Raw genomic sequence first — 20,996 nt, forward strand, 5'->3', positions numbered from 1 at the left:
AGCATGCTCTGTCTCTCTGGCCTTGTTGATAGGTTTAAGGATAGGCTCAGGAATCTTGCTTTCAGTGTTAGCAGAGAAATTTCTTTTTGACTTTGGACTTGAACCTGGGAGCGTACTTGCTCCTTAGATGGACAGATATGAGGAAGAGGTTTGTATAGTCCCCGGAAGGAGGCTTGGGGACAAAGATGTCTGGATCCAGTAACAAAATCTTGAAAGAAGAAGGCCCAGGGCCTGGGGCACCCCCCTTGGCCCAGGTCCTCTTAGCCCTGAGGAGATGACCTTGGCCAGAGCATGGCATCCCTCATGCCTGGGCCTTAGGCTGATGCTGGCTTTGCTTCCTCTGTTCCTTCACTTTCTAGTTTTGTGAGAACTGGTTCTTAGACAAGGAGATGGGCAACACTCAGCAGGGCCTGTGTTGTATTGCAATTGTGAAAATGCCAACAGCCTACTGTTTCTTTTTCTTTTTGTTTTTTTGTTTTTTGCTTTTTAGGGCCACACCCATGGCCTATGGAAGTTCCCAGGCTAGAGGTCAAATCAGAACTGCAACTGCAGGCCACAGCCAAAGCAACATGTAATCTGAGCCATGTCTGTGACCTACACCACAGCTCATGGCAACGCCGGATCCCCGACCCCCTGGATGAGGCCAGGGATTGAACCTGCGTCCTCATGGATACTAGTGGGATTTGTTTCCGTTGTGCCACAATGGGAACTCCCAGCCTTCTATTTCTTATGGGCCACCAAAGAGGGTAGAAAGGAGTAAGAAAATAGATTCATGACTTTGATGCTTCTGCTGCTTTTTGTTTGCATATCTTCTCTTTCTAAAATAGTTACTTGCAGTTAAACTACTGGACTAGACACTTTCCTTCCAGGGTCTCCTTACTATATTTGTCCCTCACCTAATTATCCTGACCTTTGACTTCCTTTGCCTGCAGCAACCCTGCCTTTGAACCTTCTCTCTTTCCTCACCCTACCTCCCAAGTCTGTATGTCTGCATTTTCTGTGGCCTTTGACAGTTTTGGTAACCTTTGTTTTTTCTTTCTTTCCTTCCTTTTCTTTTTCCTTTCTTTTTTTTTTTTTCTTGTCTTTTTAGGGCCACACCTCTGGCGTATGGATATACCAGGCTAGGAGTTGAATCCGAGCTGTAGCCTCCAGCCTACACCACAGCCATAGCAACGCCAGATGGGAGCTGCATCTGCAACCTACACCACAGCTTACGGCAACACCAGATCTCTCACCGTTGAGCGAGGCCAAGGATTGAATCTGAGTCCTCATGGACATTAGTCAGATGATTTCCACTGAGCCATGATGGGAACTCCAGTTTTGGTAATCTTTGGAGTCTCCCTTTATATTACAGCAATGGCTGTGATCTTCTTTGGGCTGCAGATTCGTCTGTACTGTCGCACCACTGAGTCATATGCAGAGAAGTCCTTGCATACCATTCCACACCTACAGCACCCTGCTTACATGCACAGCAACCCTGGACAGCCCCACCCAGGACCATCAGATCTAACTAGCTTTTAGCTTGGTTCAGTTTCCTGGCTGGAGCATAAAATATGGATTTATAGATATAGACACATACATGTACTTGTAGAAAAAATATTAGATGCCATCCCTAAGATTATCTAAGCATTCTTTAGCCCACATTTTATATTTTATAGAACAAAAATCTGAGCCCCACTGAGGTCTTGTGAAAGATCACACAGGCCATCAGGGACTCAGCTGAAACTCGCACCCAGACCTCTGACCTTTATTCCACCACCCTTCCCATCCCCCATGGTGACTCCCACTGTCACATAGGTTTCTCTCTGCCAACTTGAAATTATTGGAACTAACAAACTATAAGAAAATTTATTTTGGACTTCCCATGTAGCTACAACATAACTACTCGGCATTGCCTCTACAGTGGCTGTGGCTCAAACCCTGGCTCGGGAATTTACATATGCCACAGGTGTGGCCAAAAGAAGGAAAATTTATTTCAAGCATTTTATTTCTTGTCTTATTACTTCTTTGTTATCTCAGATTTCTCTTCTTTTGTGTTTATCCTTATGGTATCATCTGGTCTAGGCATACTAAAAGACATCTCTGATGTAGCTCATATTTGTTTCTCTTTCTTTTTTCTTTTTAGTCCCATACCCATGGCATATGGAAGTTTCCAGACTAGGGGTGGAATGGGAGGTGATGCTGCTGGCCTTTGCCACAGCCACAGAAATGCTGGATTTGAGCTGTGTTTGCGACCAACACCACAGTTCACTGCAACGCTGGATCCTTAACCACCTGAGAGAGGCCAGGGATTGAACCTGCGTCCTCATGTATAATAGGTTCGTTAACTGCTAGGCCACAATGGGAACTCCTCTCATTCCTCTAAATTTCAGCCTTCTGAGAAAAAAAAAAGTAACTTAAAAAATTTAAATTTTAGAAGCCAGTCTGTAAGTCTGGGGTAGAGACTTGCGAGTAATCCTGGGATGTTTAAGCTATTTTCTTTTTTTTTTTTTTTTGTCTTTGGCTTTTGGCTTTTTGTTGTTGTTGTTGTTGCTATTTCTTGGGCCGCTCCCGCGGCATATGGAGGTTCCCAGGCTAGGGGTTGAATCGGAGCTGTAGCCACCGGCCTACGCCAGAGCCACAGCAACGCGGGATCCGAGCCGCGTCTGCGACCTACACCACAGCTCAGGGCAACGCCGGATCGTTAACCCACTGAGCAAGGGCAGGGACCGAACCCGCAACCTCATGGTTCCTAGTCGGATTCGTTAACCACTGCGCCACGACGGGAACTCCTGTTTTAGCTGTTTTCTTCTCATTAGCCTCGAAAGTAGGAGCATGGTGAAAAGGGGATTGATGTTTTCCTCTGTTCACTCACTAACAAATTAATCACATGCTAAGGCCTTCTGAGGGCAGGGATATTTTCTGTTCTCTTACCCAACATTGCAAGATGCACACACACACACACACACACAGGAAAAGTGATTTATAACTTTTTCTGAATAATCAGGCCATCTTTGCAAAGAATTATGTTTTCCAGGAATGAGAGAAATTCATAGCTCATAGATAATAGTTTGTAGCATAGTTCAGTTCCTCAGTGTGTCTGTGTTGTAGTATTGGGAAGGTATATAATTTTGGGTATCTAATTTATTCACATTGACCAATTAGAAAAATTTTTTCTTTGCTTCCTATGTGACTCAATATTTGTCCATATTCTCTGCACTTTTCAGATCTGTTTTTGCCCTCATGAGATTTGCAGTCTGGTTCATTTATATCTTAGCCTCTTTTTCACATACATAATAGGGACTAAATAAATCAAATCCGTAAATGGATACATGGTACATTCAGTTAATAAACCTAGTAAGTGAGTAAGATGAAATATTCACAGTTAGTGTAGTATATCAGTTGGTATACTCATTAGTGAGGCCATCAATGTAAGGAGATTAATGTAATTTCCAAATTTAGATCGTGTGAGAATGGAAGAATTAAGACAGGATAATTTTTTTCTTTCGCTATTTGTATAATTCTGGGATAATGGCTTGGAAGAATCTTTACTGCTCTATATCTCATTTTAGAGTTTCTTGGCTACATTTGTTCATAATTTGTCTTTGTGGAAGTTGATTAAATATTGGAAACATGAATAGGTATGCTATCCATCCTTGACCATAACAGTAGTAAATCTTTGTGCTCTGCTGCCCTCACCAAAGGGAACTTTGACATTTTTTGAGCACATGTGTTTTACCTACATTTTAAAATCTAATTATCATAATAACCGTATTGGGGGTGTTTGTGTGTGATCATTATCCCTGCTTTAGAGATATGAAAACTTTGAGTGATTTGTGTAAGTTGTGTTGAGTTGCAGAAATAATGTGATAGAATTAGGATTTGGAACTTGTTGTAATTGCTGAATACATGCTTCATGCCTCAAATAATACTCCCTACTCTAAAAGGCTGAAGAGAGTGAACTTCTCCATTAATGGCCTAATCACACTCCTGATTTGTTTTTCTCCTCTGTAGATATTCACTTAAGATCCCTGTGGGGATCCTTTATTTAGTCTTCATTGGAAAAGAGGGAAAAAAATGGGTCTAAATTAGGTGTTATTTTTTTTTTTTTCCATATGGTGTTCCAGCTCCTGGAAATGTTCTTTAAACAAAAATTTTTCAGTAAAGCCTATGTTCTGGAATCTTTGCGAAAGCTCCATGAGATAAAAGAGCTAAACCTTTAAATAAGACTTCACCATGCATAATTAGTCAAACAGAGGCCCTTAAGTGAGTAGTAATAGATATAGCTAATAATATTAATGAGAATACCTGTTTTGTACCAGACATCACACTTAGCATTTGTATCATACCGGTGACAGCAGATGGATATTGTCTGAGCATTTATTAGGTAAAAATGCTGTGTTTTGCATATATCGTCTTATATTAATATTTTCAATATTTCAGTGAAGTAGAAATATCTCCATTTTACATTGAAGAAACATCTTCAGTGAAGTTGTTTAAATTACATAGTTAGTAACAGAGTCTAGGATTGATTTTCCAGCTAGATGATTTTTCAGAAGTAGAACATTACAACTAATAGACCGTAATTGTCTTCTAAAAGAGCGGGGCTAGTCCTGCTGAAAGCTTTTCCCTAGGAGAACACTCCTTCCCTGAGCACAGTTCCTATGTGAAAAGCTGTGCCTGGGAAGGACTTTGGAGGATAGTCAGACAGTAACCCTACTCCAAAGGAGCCTGTAGCCTGCACAGTAGAGATTGGACCAGCACAGTAGCCCTGTTACAGCACAGATTGGACCCTGTGGGAGGCTGGGGCAGAACACAACGGGGGTCCAAAGAAAGGGTTCTTCCTCCCTCTCACTGACATCTAGCAAAAAAGGAATTTAAATTTTTTTGAATGAATAAAATAAAATGGAAAGAGCTTTGAAAACCATTTTAAGATTCTTATTAGGTATTTCGCTAGATTAATTAAAAAAAAAAAAGTGCCAAAGCTTTCCAAGCTACTTTTCCTAAAACTGGAAAAATATGAGAAATTTTCAAGAAGAGAAAGGGAGAAGGAAAAGCAAAAGGAAAAGGTGGAAGAAAAGGAGTTAACATGATGGGGTAGTAACAAATATAACAGCTATATTGGTTCCAATTTTAGAAGCAACAGTAAGAACTGAAGACCATTTTGCTTTCTGAGGGGAATACTCTTGGAATGGCCAGTTTCCTATGATCAGTAGATGGCAGCCTTAATATCTCCTGCCTTAACTCTAAAAAACAATAGAAGTGATTGAAGTGGACTGTAGCCTTAAAGAAAAGGCCATGCTATTTGGAAACTAGAAACCCAACTGTTAACAATTGACCTTTGGTAGCTACTTTTTTTTTTTTTTCCATTCAATAATCAAATAACAACAGAAACATGTCTAATTTTGTTCTTGATCCTCTCTATTTCAAAATGAAGAATTTAAGTATGGTGATAAAGAGGGAGTGAAGTTTTGAGAGTGGTTAGCTCTCTACCATGACTCCTATGAGACGTGGGAAGAGACCAAATTGTCTGAGGTAGAGTCCTCTATACACGTGGAATTTGATTTGACTTAATTAAATACACATATATGCATAAGCCTGTGCCTAAATATATGTAAATTCTCTCCATAGCTATCTATCAGTATATTTTCTTTGTAGACACATGGAGGGACTTCCCAGGGCTTATTGATTCCAGGTTCCATAGATCCAAGTAAGTTCTGTGAATTGCTTTGCTTCATCTTTACATGAAAATTTCTGCTTCACAAAGCTAGCATTTTACATACATTCTTTTTTTTTTTTTTTTTTTTTTTGTCTTTTTGCTATTTCTTGGGCCGCTCCCGCAGCATATGGAGGTTCCCAGGCTAGGGGTCGAATTGGAGCCGTGGCCACCGGCCTACACCAGAGCCACAGCAACGCAGGATCCCAGCCGTGTCTGCAACCTACACCACAGCTCACAGCAACGCCGGATCGTTAACCCACTGAGCAAGGGCAGGGACCGAACCCGCAACCTCATGGTTCCTAGTCGGATTCGTTAACCACTGCGCCACGGTGGGAACTCCTACATACATTCTTGTGTGTATCAAAGCTGCCTTCCTAATGATGCTCAGATTCTTCAGAAGATGGTCAGATCTTCAAATAGCTTCAGTGATGAGTGATGAGCTCTGACCATTTACATAATTGAATTTCTGTCTTGATTTCATACTGAAAAAATGATCATTTAGTGACTGAGGTCTTTGCTGACAGCAGCAGTGTCATAATGGTGTAGACTTACTATTTGTGTCCTAAGTCTCTATATGGTGGTTAGTTTGAATGAAGTTTGAGGGTGGATTTCCAAGTGCTTACATGTCAAAACCCACTGAACTCACTAAATACAACTAGAGTAGCCTCAGGGCAGATGGCTAATAGCGCAGGCTCTGGAGCCTGTCCAGTTTGTGGCGCTTTTTTAAGAAAGTGTGTATTCAGGTACACAGATTTCTTCATTGTGTCATCTGCAAAACCTGATCATAGAAGGTATTGCTAAAAACCTCCTTTCTCAGAAGGGCCTGTGAATACAGGCACTCAGGCTTCATTACCATCTCAATAAATTTGCCTCAGGTCAGCATCCCCTACACTACTTTCAGAATGCCTTTTCCCATTTCTCTTGCTCTCACTTAACTCCAAGTCCCTGAGGCCAAGTCCTTGGGTCTCTTTAATCTGTATATGTTTAAGCTGTTTAAAAAAAGCCTTGTTAAAATGAGCTGAACTGGAAAATGCATTAGAAACTGACAGCCTTGATATTCTCACACTTTGTCTGGCAGAAACTAGGTCAGGAGATCTTGAGTTATGTGAGGAATCCTCACTCATTAGCCTCGCTGTGTTTCTTCCCTTGACAGCTTAGGGCATGATCTTTTTCTGTGAGGTGTTGTGGGTAAAAAAAAAAATAACAGTGATCATCGTCATAGTAGTGGTTGATATTCATGCAGAAGTCACATTGTGAGGATGCCTGCGGAGTAATTATTTTACACGTAAAGAGTAACTATTAGTTGACCCATTCTAAAAGGAGAAAAAGAAGAAGTGATTTGCAAAGAGCCAAATTTGTTCCTGTGTAGACAAAGCCTGAAAGCCCAGGAGATTTCTGGAGACTAACGCAAACAGTCCAGGTCAAAGCAGGGGTGTAGAAAGGCTGCATGTAAAGGGCTTTTCCCTATCACAACAGGTTTGATATGCTGATCTCACTTTCTGGGCCTTTTGGATTTTGATCCATGGAAGGGTAACCTAGATAAAATGTTTTAAAAGCAAAAGGAATTTTTACTTTGGAAAAATCAAACTGGCTATATTCCAGATGTACCTGAACCTTATTAGACATTCATGCCTTTGCTTATTGATTGATCAACAAGTTATTTAGGGAAGAAGATGTGAGGCAGATCAAAAGTCAAATTGTGAGGCTGTTTAAAATGATTCTAGTCTGGAACTTCCTGAAGATATTCTGATAAAACCCCAGAAAGTGAAGATGCTTTTTGTGTAGATAAGACCAGTGTGGACACCTCTAAATAGATTTAGCTGCACTATGAATTGGTAAGAGGGTTTGTGGCATGCAGATATGTATATGTAAATAAAATCTTGCAGTGACTAATATATCTGTTGAAAAGTGGAACATGTCCTATGATACTTTGACTTAAAAATGTTATATCCATAGATAATGTAGAGCATTCCCTTTTAATTTGACATTTTTTTTTATTGCTCTTTCTTCCTCATATTTTCTTTGATCTGGTTTAATGATCTGAGCACACATAGATGTATTAGAGGTGGTTTTATAAAGTCAAGTGTTGTTGGAGGTCTCAAGGGGAAGAAAATGATTTTTCTTCTAGTCTCTTATGTTTGGTCACTGGGGCCTGCTAATTAAAAAGACAAAAGACATTAATGAGAAAAGGCATACATTTTTTGATGCTGATATTTTCATGTTTATGTGCATGGAGGCCTTCCTTGATAGGAAATGAAGATGCTAAGAGGTGGTTAGTTTCAGGGGCTTATATACAATTTTAGCAAGAAAGTAACAAGAAAAAGGAAAAGGGGGAGTTCCTGTGGTGGTGCAGCAGAGACGAATCTGACTAGGAACCATGGGGCTGCGGGTTCGATCCCTGGCCTCACTCAGTGGGTTGAGGATCTGGTGTTGCTGTGGCTGTGGTGTAGGCTGGCAGCTGTAGCTCTGATTGGACCCCTAGCCTGGGAACCTCCATATGCAGCGGGTATGGCTCTAAAAAGCAAAAAAAAAAAAAAAAAAAAAAAAAAAAAAAAAAAAAAAAAAAAAAAAAAAAAATTAAAGGGCATAGGCATCTAGGTGTAGTAAATTGTGGGAAGGTAAATTATGAGGGGAAAATAATGGAAGATAAGGGTAATTTGAATAAAGTATGTTTGTACAGGGCCATCTCAGTACTGACTTTCTTTGTTATGTACAGTAAGGAGCCCTGCCTGGAAATCAAGAGATGTGGGCTTTGGCCATAGTTCTTCCTTCAGCCTTGTGACAAGGAAAATCATTTTACTTAGGGTGGGTATTCAGGATAGATTATCATCCTCATTGCATATTCCAGGGAACACTAGTCTTGGGAAAAGCTCCTTTAGAATATGGTTTCATGGTCAACTCAGCAAGCAATATCCCTTTCTTGGAGATTTACAAAGCATATTAGCACTGAGAATTGTTGCAGTAAAGAAATCTGCTAAATATTGTTTTATTGAGCATTGCTAAAAATTATTTGACCACAGAGGAACCTTCTATTTTGCCCTTTAAAAAAAAAATAGCAACTTTTAAGTACTCCTGGAAATGCAGGTCTGTAGAAAATACTTAATCAAAAACCCAATCTTGATGATCTCTAGGATACCTTGCTGGTCTTACACTTTATAATTGCAAATTTAATTCATGTTAGGAATCCATTTGTACATAATAATGTATTGAATAATCTATAGAAGGGGTCAATTAAAAGTGCATTGGCTTTTTTAAGGAAGACTTAAATATATTCACACACACAAAATAATTAATACACCTGATAGTGTACAAGAAAGACATGGAAACATGGGCAGAAAAAAATAAATTTAGCTGATCAGCAAGATCTTTGCAATATGTGTGCAACTGGCATGCAATGGGTAGTTCGAGGAAAAGAATCACAAGAGAATTCTAGTTGGGAGGTGCGTGGGATGTTAATAGAGATATTCAGAGTCACGTGGAAGAAGCTAATGAGGGAAGAAAATGAGTGGGGGGAATTAGGGAGCATCTTAATGAAAAAAATCCAACAATTAGATTTTGATATTAAAGAAGTTGGTAGGACAGCCTTTGAAGAGAAGAATCAAGGTAGTGCTGTGGGCAGGAAGCATGGGAATTGGCTGAAGATGTGTAGTACAAAGGAGACAGGTCCAAGAAGAGCTGTTGTATATGGTATGTCACCTAGGACCACCCTGTTCTGAACTAGGAATTTAATTGTGGAGATAGATGCAGACAACATGGTAGAACAGGTTATGTGTGACAAATAATGTGTCAAGAGCAGTCAGAGGTGATGGTGTATGGCCTAAAATTCAAGTTCCCTGGTACCAGCAAGGGCCACCCTAGCAAGGAGGCTCTTCTGAAGACAGCAACCTTGGGCCTATTAGGTTAACCTTTTCCCTCAAAGGAAGTATATGAGGCTATTTTCAAAACAGGTTATTTGAGAGGTGAACATTTAGAGGGTAAAACTAGAATGGTTCAAAGGATTTTAGAACAGAGAGAGTCAGAGAAAGCAGTTTTCTATTAAAATTTAGTGGGATGCCTCATGCTCTTTGACTGACATTTAAAATTAGAAGCCCTTGGTAGTTATGGAAATTCTTCATATATGTTTTTTGCACACGTCATGCGTAAAAGGAGAGTCGAAACACATTTAGGCATACTGAACATATGAAAACTTTGATTTCCTATGAGTTCTTGGTTTTTGAAGTGTTTTTAAGTGTGGTAATTTGTCTGGTATAGAGAAATTTAGGACTAGTTATCTGCCCAAATCAACTTTATAGCTTCTCTCCTTTCTCCATTGCTGTCCCCTGGCAGGAATCATAATCAGTGGTTTTACATTTTCCAGCTTTTTCCCTCTCCAGTGAATACACAGGTCCTGTTAGTTTGCCCTGTCTACTTCCCAGGAGATTTCAGTTTTTCTAGGGCAAACTGTATGCCTTCGTCATTCTCCTATTCCCCAGCACTTTGTAGCATGGTACCCAGCAGTTAAAGAAATATTTAAAAAGTGAATTAAATGAAATTAACATAAATTATAGTGGATATATTTTATGAAATTCAATTGTTTATTAATATAACTACATAAAATTACTCAGTATTGAATTTCTCCTTATATACCATTGAGATATTAAACATCTGACAGAATGTCATGTATAGGCAGGAATAGTTGCTATTACTGAATTGATTGAAGACATTTTCTTAACATTTAATCATTATTTAAACTCTAATACATTTAAACTCACAAAACTTATGTATCTTATTTTCTTAAACCTTGAATCCTGATCACAAAATTCATCCAAATTTTCATAAACATTTCAATAAAATTACAGGTCTCAGAAGCTAATTCTTTCTTTTCTTTTTTCTTTTTGGCTATGGTGTGCAGCAACTTGATGTGGGATCTCAGTTCCCAGACCAGGGGTTAAACCTGGCTGCATCAGTGAAAGCTCCAAGTCCTAACCACTAGATCACGAGGGGACACTTGGCAATTTTTCTTAAATGTTTTATTCACCTTTAAAACACATATAATTATGGCAATAATTACAGAAGTTATGATTAAATCTATCCTTAACTGTTGTTTTAAAACATCAAGACTATGGATGTGGTTAAATGCATCATGACTTATACAGCTCTTTCCACTGCTAACATTAGCTTGTTATCTTAAATTTGCCTTTAAGAGAAGCCATCCACTGTTCCAGACCTGAAGTTGCACTTTCTGGGTTGATGCACCATGGGACTCCTGAGCTGGTTGCACTCTCCATGGTCTGAAACCTGAGCTACCATTTTTTGGAGTCGGTTCTTGCTATGTTAAGTTTCACTTGCTGTGTCTGTAAAACATGTAAAGCCATACTTTTCCTTGCAAGCTGGCACTACCCGTTTTGCTCCCGTGTTCCTCGTACTTTAGTTTCAGGGTGTTCTTCCTGGTTCACCATTTACTTCATTATGCAGTATTAATATTCATTTTTTCACCTCTCTCTATGTGTGATTGCTGCTTGGAATTGCCTGTTTCTGTGTATCATTAGCCTCACTCTAAATCCTCTTAATATGGAGAGATGACTAGGGTTTCAGGTTATATTCCAAATCAGTGGTAGTTCTTATTCTGGGACAAACCTTATTTATTCTTCTAATTTCACAGAGACAGTTACTTTAGGACCCCAAGAGATAAGCACCATGAGAGTTTCACAAGCTGATTTTCTTGTATGACAGGAAGTGCGCAAACAGCTTTTAGGTATTACCTGCCTTGCCTTAAGCCTGATGTTCTAAAGTAGGAGCCATCTCTCATTCCAAGGGCCCTACATCTGTGTTGGAAAAGAGAAAACAAGAACACAGGAAATCATATTGACTCTTTTCAACAAGCTATCTTGGTTACTTTCTAGAAACTTAATGCTGAGGGGATGAAATTTACAGCTGAATGATGAAATCTACTCAACAGCTTCCTCAGGTTTTAATGCACTTGAACTTGTGGGGCAAAGTCCACACAAGGGTGATACTTTTCACTTTTTTTTTTTTTTTTTTTGAAGTGTAGTTGATTGCCGAGACCAGCTCAGCAGGATGGGGCTGAAGAATGGGTGCTGTGGAACTTTAGGAAAAAAGTTAGCATAAAACAAGACACAGAGACTATAAAGGTTGGAGCTGGGGGACAGTTGATTTACAGTGTTGTGTTAGTTTCAGGTGTACAGCAAAGTGGTTCAGTTATAATACGTATCTATTTTTTTTTCAGATTCTTTTCCATGATAGGTTAATAAAAGATACTGAGTACCGTTCCCTGTGCTATATAATAGGTTCTTGCTGGTTATTTACTATATCTGTAGCAGTGTGTATATATTAATCCCAAACTCCAAATTTCCCTCCCTTCTCCCTTTCCCCTTTGGCAACCATGAGTTTTTTTTTCTATGTCTATGGACAGAGTATTCCCTTTAAAATTCTAATGAGATCACTGCTCAACACCTTGCCTCTACAATAGTGGCTCTGCATCTCACTTAGAATAAAATAAAAGTCTGTAGAACAGCCTACAAGTCCTTATACCAGCTGGCCTTTTTCCTTAAGCCTGCCTCTAAGTCAGAACCCTGGTACTTACAGCTCTTCCTCGCTCCATGGACTGCTCTTTTCCCAGATGTTCAAATGACTTGGGCACTCAACCATTCATTTTTCTCAGGTCTCTGCTAAACTTTCACCTCCCCAGAAGCACCTTCCTTTACCATCCAGTATACAATAATCCCCCTTCCCAGCATTCTCTATTCTTCTTACTAATGCCCACCCCAATTATCTCATTCACTATACATTTGTTTATTCTGTGCTCCCTCCACTAGAAATGTAAGCGCCAAAATAATAGTGATGTGCCTATTTTTGCACTTTATACTCAGTGACTAGAGCAGTACCCAGTATGTGGTAGGAACTTAATGAATATTTGCTGCATGAATAAATGAATAATGGAAAATAGATGAGGAAGAGTCATTAGGGGGTGGGCTTTGGAGAAATGGGGCAGATGCAGACTGCAGGCTATAGAACCATGGAAGAGACTCAGCTAGAAGCTCAGGTTCCTGGAACAGGGAGTGTGGGGAAGTACAGGCATCATGGGAGAAGTCTGTGATGGGAACCTCTTAGATCTGGTAGAACAAATAGTGGAAATGAAGGGAAAGGAGAGTCAGTGATGTGATAATTTCTAGGGAAATGGGAATGGGAGTGCCATTAGGAGAAAAATGGGTGCTGAAATAGGGCCCCTTTGGAGGAGAATAAGGGCTCAGTGTTTGGCTCATTTCCATTTGATGCACCCAGAAAACATCTCCTTGGAGGCTTCTCTCAGAGGAAAGGGCAAAGACTTAGCCTGGAAGGTAGGCAGGATTCCCATATGCTCTCTTGGGCCATAGTCTACTCCTCAGGTGGGCTCAGTATCCAGCTGAGATTAGAAAATACTCAGATATGGGGTCCTGCCAGAGAGGCAGCTTGTTTGGAGCTTAGCACACAGAGAGGGCAGCTGTGGGCCCTTCTAGTGAAGTGCTGAGTGGGGCAGGAGGAAGAGACAGTCACCCCAGCAAGGAAAGGATGCTAACATTGCTGATTCTTAGAGAAATGCAAATCAAAACTACAATGAGGTATCACCTTTCACTTTATTTTTTTATATATAATGATTTTTATTTTTTTTCCATTATGGCTAGTTTACAGTATTCTGTCAATTTTCTACTGTACAGCATGGTGACCCAGTTACACATACATGTATACGTTCTTTATTCTCATATTATCATGCTCTACAATCTCACTCTTGGGCATATACTTGGACAAAACTTTCCTTGAGAAAGACACACACACCCACATGTTCATTGCAGCACCTTTTACTTTAAATAAAGAAATGATGTGAAAAGTCAAGGCAGTAAGATCCTTGGCAATGGCATATGTCACTACTTTCCTTAATAATAATGTATTATTAGAATAGAGAGATTTATTCAAAAGTGTGTTACTACCTTTAGCAGTATCTCTTTTAGAAACAATTGTAAAAGCTAATGTTCTGCGCCACAACAAAAAGGTAATGTGTTACATTGCTACTGTCAGGGGAATTTTAGACCTCATGGGAAGTGGAAGAGTGGGGACCTCCCCACAACTTCTTATACTCTGTAAGATTGTCCCCTACTTGCCTTTTAAAAATTTTTTTTATTACTCAAATGAAGTTATCACATCTGTAGTTGTATAGTGATCATAACAATCTAATTTCCATCCCACAGCCCAAGCACATCCCCCCACCCCCCAAACTGTCTCCTCTGGAGACCATAAGTTTTTCAAAGTCTGTGAGTCAGCATCTGTTCTGCAAAGAAGTTCAGTCTGTCCTTTTTTCAGATGCCACATGTCAGTGAAAGCATTTGATGTTGGTGTCTCATTGTATGGCTGACTTCACTTAGCATGATAATTTCTAGGTCCATCCATGTTGCTAAAAATGCCATATTTTGTTCTATTTAATGGCTGAGTAATATTCCATCGTGTATATGTACCACATCTTCTGGATCCACTCCTCTGTCAATGGACAGTTAGGTTTTTTTCATGTCTTGGCTATTGTAAAAAGTGCTGCAATGAACATTGGAGTACATGTGTCTTTGTGAGTCATGGTTTTCTCTGGATAAATGCCCAGGAGTGGGATTGCTGGATCAAATGGTAGTTCTATTTTGAGTTTTCTGAGGAATCTCCATACTGCTTTCCACAGTGATTGCACCAATTGAAAATCCCAACAGTGTACTAGTGTTCCTTTTTCTCCACAGCCTCTCTAGCACTTACTGTTTGTAGACTTTTGGATGATGGCCATTCTGGCTGGTGTAAGGTGGTACCTCAGAGTGGTTTTGATTTCACTCATTTCTCTAATAATGAGTGATGTTGAACATCTTTTCAAGTGTTTTTTGGCCATCTGTATGTCTTCTTTGGAGAACTGTCTGTTTAGATCTTCCGCCCATTTTTTTATGGTTTCTTTTGTTTTTTTGGTATGGAGCTACAAAAGGTGTTTATAAATTTTGGAGATTAATCCCTTGTCAGCTGACACAAAGGATTTCTGTTAGAGACTTCAGGAATAAACTACCATAGAAAGATTGTCATGTTTATTGTCTTCTCTGAAGAGTATCTGTTATGGCTACAATCTTTACTATATAATAACTCAAGTAAACCATAGAATGAATTGTTCTGTATTGGTTGTTAATGATGCTAACAGTAGATGTGTCACATGGGTGATGTTGGGAACAAAGGGTGAGACACTGTTTTCACTGTCTCTATGAGGGTGGGGGCTGCAATCAGTTTAATTAGAACATAATCTCTTAACATGGAATCATAAATTTAAAAATTCACCTTCAGAATTAGGTTATTCGAGTTCCTTTTGTGGTTCAGTGGCAATGAACCTGACTAGTAACCATGAGGACTCGGGTTTGATCCTTAGCCTTGCTCAATGGCTTAAGGATCTGGTGTTGCTGTGGCTGTGGTGTAGGTTGGCAGGTACACCTCTGATTTGACCCCTAGCCTGGGAACTTCATATGTCATAGGTATGGCCCTAAAAAGACAAAAATAAAATAAAATAAAATAAAATAAAATAAAATAAAATAAAATAAAATAAAATAAAATAAAATAAAAAAGAGTTAGGCTATTGCCTCAAAGTTCCTCTTTTATAATTCATACACCCCTAGGGAGCTGTGCCAGTTTAAGCTGCTAATTTACCCTTCAAGGTTATGAGTTCCTGAGGCTTCTTTTATGTCAAACTGAAGGGGCTCTGTGCTTTATGAGGAAAAAGGCTTGGGGAGAGAGTAGGGACCAAAAATAGGAAATGGACAGTAGAGTGGGAGCAGAAGATAGGTTTTACACTTCTAGAAGACAGGAAGAGAGTCGATTTGGAGACAGACCAGTGCCGGCGTCAGACCTGGGTCTGCTCTTGTGTTTCCTCCAAGTCGCTGAGCAGCCTTGGGAGGTCAAGGGACCAACACTTTGAGGATCAGCCCTGATGCTCTGTGATTGCCTGTGTCCATTTTGTTTATTCTGATAACTCTCAGTCCTTAAGTGAAGAACAAAAGACAGATCTCAAGAGAAGGTGTACTGTTTCAAACCTTTGCAATATTCTGGAAACTTTCCTTTGAGCTCTCAGCCTATTAGTCATTAGTTGTTGTCAATTCCTAGTCTGATAATCCCAAATTCCTATTCCAATTACCCTATCTGGCTCTGATACTTGCTCTGTCTCTTCAAACTGTGTTTTTGTGTATGCCTTGTAGTTGTTTTTCCTGATAGCCAGACATGATGGACAGGGTAAAATATACTGCTGTAAATAGAATTTTAGTGATGTGGGGTGAGGTGAAGGGAGAGGGGAAGTGTTCTGTGGCTCTCTGAATATGTCTCTTTAGTGAGCCCTTGCTCTGGCTTGAAAATTTCACAGGTGTTTCTCAGGCTTTTCCCTCCCCCTTTAGGTGGGACAGGATGGCTAAAGGAGGCTGGAGTTGAGTATTTTCCTTCTCCTGGTTAGTTAGGCTCTGATAATACCCCAGGAGGTTAGGCTCTGGTTAGTTTCTCCTGAGGACAGGCCTTATTAAGAATGCTCTGATGTAATTAAAAATGATTCCTGGAGTGTTCCTGTCATGGCTCAGTAGTTCAAGAACCTGAATAGTATTCATGAGGATGCAGGTTTGATCCCTGGCCTTGCTCAGTGAGTTAAGGATCCGGGTATTGCTGTGGGCTGTGGTGTTGGTGGTAGCTGCAGCTCTGATTAGACCCCCTAGTCTGGGAATCTCCATATGCTATGGGTGTGGCCCTAAATAGACAAAATAAATTAATAAATAAAAATGGTTCCTATTTCCCTTCTCCTATTGGAAACATAAGGGGATTTTTCTCTCAAATTCACTGTGAGAACAAGTTGAAGCTCCTGAAGGTAAAACTCAGAAAAGTGTGGAGGTCTCTTTTTGACTGGGTCCTCCTGGAGTTTTTAGCTCTCAGACTGTCCACACAGAGCCTCTAGCAACTAGTCAATTGCAGTTGAGGTTTTCCTGCCCCATCACTGATTGCCATGGAGGCTTCTGCTTTGTATGTGTGTGTTCTTTGCATTTATTTGCCTGTATGTCTCTCTAATTTGGGAGGTAGTACTTTGCCCTGTGACCTCAATTCTCTTACAGATCTAAGAAGAATTGTTGATTTTTTTTTCAGTTTGTTCAGCTGTTTATTTGTTGTTAAGACGGTGATTTCCAAGTGCCTTACATGTGGAACCATAAACTGGACATCTGGAAGGTTTACTTTGACATACCTAGTGTCTCCTGGTCCTAATGTATGGCTTTCTATTTCCAAAAGAATCTGCTACTCTCATCTCTGGAGTTGAGTTCAATTGACATTGGGAAACTCACAACCACTAGTTTTATAATATCTAAGGAAGTCTAGTTTTTTGAGGAGATATTAACTCATTTTTCAAGTTCTTAAATAAATAGGGTAATAATGGAATTTCATGCTTTAAAAATAGTATTTGTAGGTATCACTAACCATGACTTCCATTCCAGATCTTGAACTTGGTTGCTTCAGCCCCCTCAAGAGCATATGTGGGGCAGCTGTTTGATGTTTTCCAGGCTTATAGCTGTTTTAGGGCATTTAGGGAGGTGTCCATGACATTTGATAGGTGCAGAACAGACCTAGGACTTGTGGGTGGGTGAGACATTGCTCCCTCCAAGCGGTAATCTGCTGATGCCTTGGTACAGTTGTGCAGAAGTGCAGAGTCTCCAGTCATTCATCTGGAGACTGGGTGGTTGTAGGAACATGCTCAGTGTGATGGCATTGTGGCTGGCAGGCCATGACTGTATCTAGCTTGACTTATGATGCTCACAAGGACTTCCCAGTCAATGCCTCACCCTTATCCTCAATACCAGAGAGGGAAGGGCTGGTGCAGGTAGAAGTCCTGACAAAACCTTTCCTTGGGTATATTCCCCTCAGTCTTCCTATGATCCTCCAACACAACTGTCTTTCCCTGAAATCCTCTTCATTCTTTCCCGCAAAAGCTTTTATCTTTTAGAATAGACCTTCACAATCCATAAAACCAGAGCTTGAAGGCAGAAAGGACACACTCTTCAAGCATTGCAAAAGCAATGGGTGGGTGATTTATTTATATTTTGGGCCCTTCTCCATAAGTTCAGGTCTCCCAGTAAAGGGTGTGTGTATGATTGAAATTAAAAATCTTGCTACTCATTACCTTAAGGAGTCATAAAAACCAAGAAGAACTAATATGTAGTTAGAATGTTTTAAAACATGAGAATTATTTCTCAAAGGCCCACTTACTCCTTTGGTATTTCTGGTATTCCTCCATTTAGCTGAGGGGTGATTTTTGCTTCCCAAGCATGGATGGAAGAAAAAAGAGGCTGCATTTTCAGTTTTCCCAAGTATTTCACCTGTGCTTAGTTCAGTAAATTTTGTTAAGCAACACCAAAGCTAGATTTGATTGGATAATTGGAAAATACAGAGATAAATAGGACATAGTTCTTATCCTGAAGCTTATGGCCTAGAAGATAAAATAGGTTCTAAAAATACATGTGACATGCAGAATATGGAACACAGGTGGGAAACATCATACCTTATTTTGCGAATGAGGAAGGACTTGTGAAAGGAGGTAGCATCTGAAGGAATAAAGGATGGATAAGATTTTGACAACTAGGAATACATCATTCTATGTAGAAGACTTTATTGTGATTTTTCTCGTCAGCATCCATCCAACACTTCTGTTGAGGCACAGCAATACAGCTTCAGTAAAATCGGTCCTATTTCATTGGATATATGCTTTGATTGGTCCAACCTCCTTAGGGAACTCTGTTTCCTTTCCATTTAAATAATTCAGGTGATCTAGACTTAAAGCATTTTGCTAGACCACAGACATCAGCTGCGTTTGCATAAACCTCAGCCATTTTTCTGGGAACTTCATGACATTTATGCTATATTTCTTTTTAGTTGCTAGTTACTCTAGTGTATTAATATGAAGCAGGGAACTGCAGACTCCACTGTGAGAGAAACAAGCCCAAGGAGGGGTATAGAGCAGAGAGAAAGGAAGAACAGTGGAACCTCAGTAGTCATCTAACCCAGAAATGAAACTTGAAATCCTTCAGCATCTCCTTATACACAATGAAAATTTCACTTGTCCATTTAGGCTAGGTCAAATTAGGATTTCTGTGCTTGGAACTAAAAGTATTATATAAAGGAGATAAGATGAGGGATTGGTGGGTCTTTCAGGGAATCATAATTTAGGCTCAAAAAATATCATAACAAACAAAGATAAGTGTGCCACACTTTGGGGCCATGAGGGTCATGAGCGGTAGCCTAATTTGAGAATTTTACAGCTGAACAGAAGTGTAAATATCCTGTGTTTAGCACCCTCCTTTGTCATGTGAAGACAAGGAGGATCAGAGATACCTCCTGACATTTCTGGGGTAAGGCCAGGTAGTGGCAGGGTTGGTAATAAAAGCCACCAATCTCTTCCCTAGATCCCATCCACTTCCTCACTTCTTGCTTGATCACAGTGCCTGGCCTTTGTACCAGTGTACCTACCTACTGGGTAGCTCCTCCTCAGAGTCCAACAGTGTTTTCAGTTCCATCTAGGATGAGACAGGGCTCATGATCTTTGTCCAGACACTTGTTCCTTCCCATGCGTTTCCAGACTTCACTTGCTTAATACGTAAATCTGATTTTCTTCCTTTTCATCTAAATGTTCTTATATGATCCACTCACTTTCCATTAACACCTATATCCTGATAACTCCCAAATATACAGTCTTAAATGCATGGTTTTTAGACTCTTGTGCACATACATATTTCATCTGTACATTTTCACTGGAAGGTCCCAGAAGCCTATCAGTCTGAACATGTCCCAAATGCAATAAATATTTCCTCATCCCCCCAAGGCAATTATAACAGACAAGTGGGTCTACTTGTTAGATGTCTGGGATTCATTCTCAATACCTTCTTCTCTCTTAACCATTCCCTCCACCCCCACTATCTAGTTGATCAGTATTTTTTTTTAAGTCTTTCTAATACTTTCCCTTCTCCCAACCCAGACCCATTTCCACTGCCTTTATTAATGTCATCAATATTTCTTTCTTTCTTCTTCTTCTTCTTTTTTTTTTTTTTTTTGTCTTTTTAGGGCCACACATGCGGCACATGGAGGTTCCAAGGCTGGGGTCTAATCGGAGCTGTTTCTGCCGGCGTATGCCAGAGCCACAGCAATGCCAGATCTGAGCCACATCTGCGACCTATACCACAGCTCATGGCAATGCCGAATCCCTAATCCACTGATTAAGGCCAGGGATTGAACCCACAACCTTATGGTTCCTAGTCAGATTCGTTTCTGCTGCACCACGACGGGAACTCCTGTCATGAATATTTCTTAATCAGAAATAAAAGCAGTCAGTCTCCTTGCCTTCATTCATGCCTTACTTCCAATCCACCCCACCTCCACAACTGTCAGTGATCTTCCTATAATGGACATTTTAGATGACATTACAATAGCTCTGTATACTGATCTCTTCTGCCCCCAGTGTTGCTGTAGTTTGGTTGGCCATTTACTTATTTTATACGACTTAGCTGAAGTCTGTTTCTCACATGGTGCTCAGCCTCTGATGGCCTTGTTTAGATTTCCCCACTTGTTTTTATCTTTTTAGCTTGGCTACCCAGGGTTCAGATAAGCCACTATTGGTCAAGGTCATGTTTAAGTCCGCTTGGACAGCTGGATTTTTAACCTTAAAAATTGGTTGATGTATGTGGCTTGCTACTATCCAGTTCAGGAATTTGTGCTGTTGTTTTTGTTTGTTTGCCCCACTTTGGGGTTGAAACCAGTAGCTTGGAGATTTCCTCTCTGATGGCTCCTGAGAGAGCACAGCCTGGGCAAACACACAGTCTCTAGTCTGCTGGGAAGGGAATGGCTGTGTTTACAAATAATGTGTAAGCCTGGCTTCCTATGAGTTGCCCCCAGGTCAGAGCAGCTTATTGTTCAGATGGTTGGGTCAGAGACTGTACTTGAGTCCTTTGCACTAGTGCATTCTGCCCTGTGTTGATGGGTCTCTGAGTGGAATGGAGTTGCTTTCAAGTTGGCCTCCATCCTACTGTGATCACTCATGAGTGGGTGCAGCCCAGCGCATGTGCCTGGCCTTTCCAACACCCAGAGTGACCCCCAAGGGCTCTTCTTGTCTGTCTCTTTCCCTGGTTTTCAGTGTTAAACTGGCTGCTCTACTATTTTGTGTAGTGGAGCTACAGTAAATTCTCTTTACCAAGATACCTATCGCTTTTGACAGTGGCCTTAGGCTTGGGGTTTGCCACCTTCTGTTCCA

General features: G+C 40.2%; 1 protein-coding gene and 1 long non-coding RNA gene across 5 annotated transcripts in view; one reads left to right on the forward strand and one right to left on the reverse strand.

The window, feature by feature from the left end:
- KCNN2 (potassium calcium-activated channel subfamily N member 2) overlaps window positions 1–20,996 on the forward strand; it is a 712,042-nt gene that overhangs the window by 144,161 nt on the left and 546,885 nt on the right. The window lies entirely within an intron of this gene.
- LOC146405692 (uncharacterized) lies at window positions 1,048–8,254 on the reverse strand. Its single transcript, XR_014838576.1, has 3 exons — window positions 6,046–8,254; window positions 2,782–5,765; window positions 1,048–2,471 (listed from the first exon to the last, which is right to left on the reverse strand). It is a non-coding gene; the product is annotated as an uncharacterized LOC146405692 (long non-coding RNA).

This window comes from Sus scrofa, chromosome 2, assembly GCF_054392235.1.
Source record: "Sus scrofa isolate SSC_HxYL_T2T_F1_AM1 chromosome 2, Sscrofa_HxYL_maternal_Yorkshire_Landrace_v2.0, whole genome shotgun sequence".
NCBI lineage: Eukaryota > Metazoa > Chordata > Mammalia > Artiodactyla > Suidae > Sus > Sus scrofa.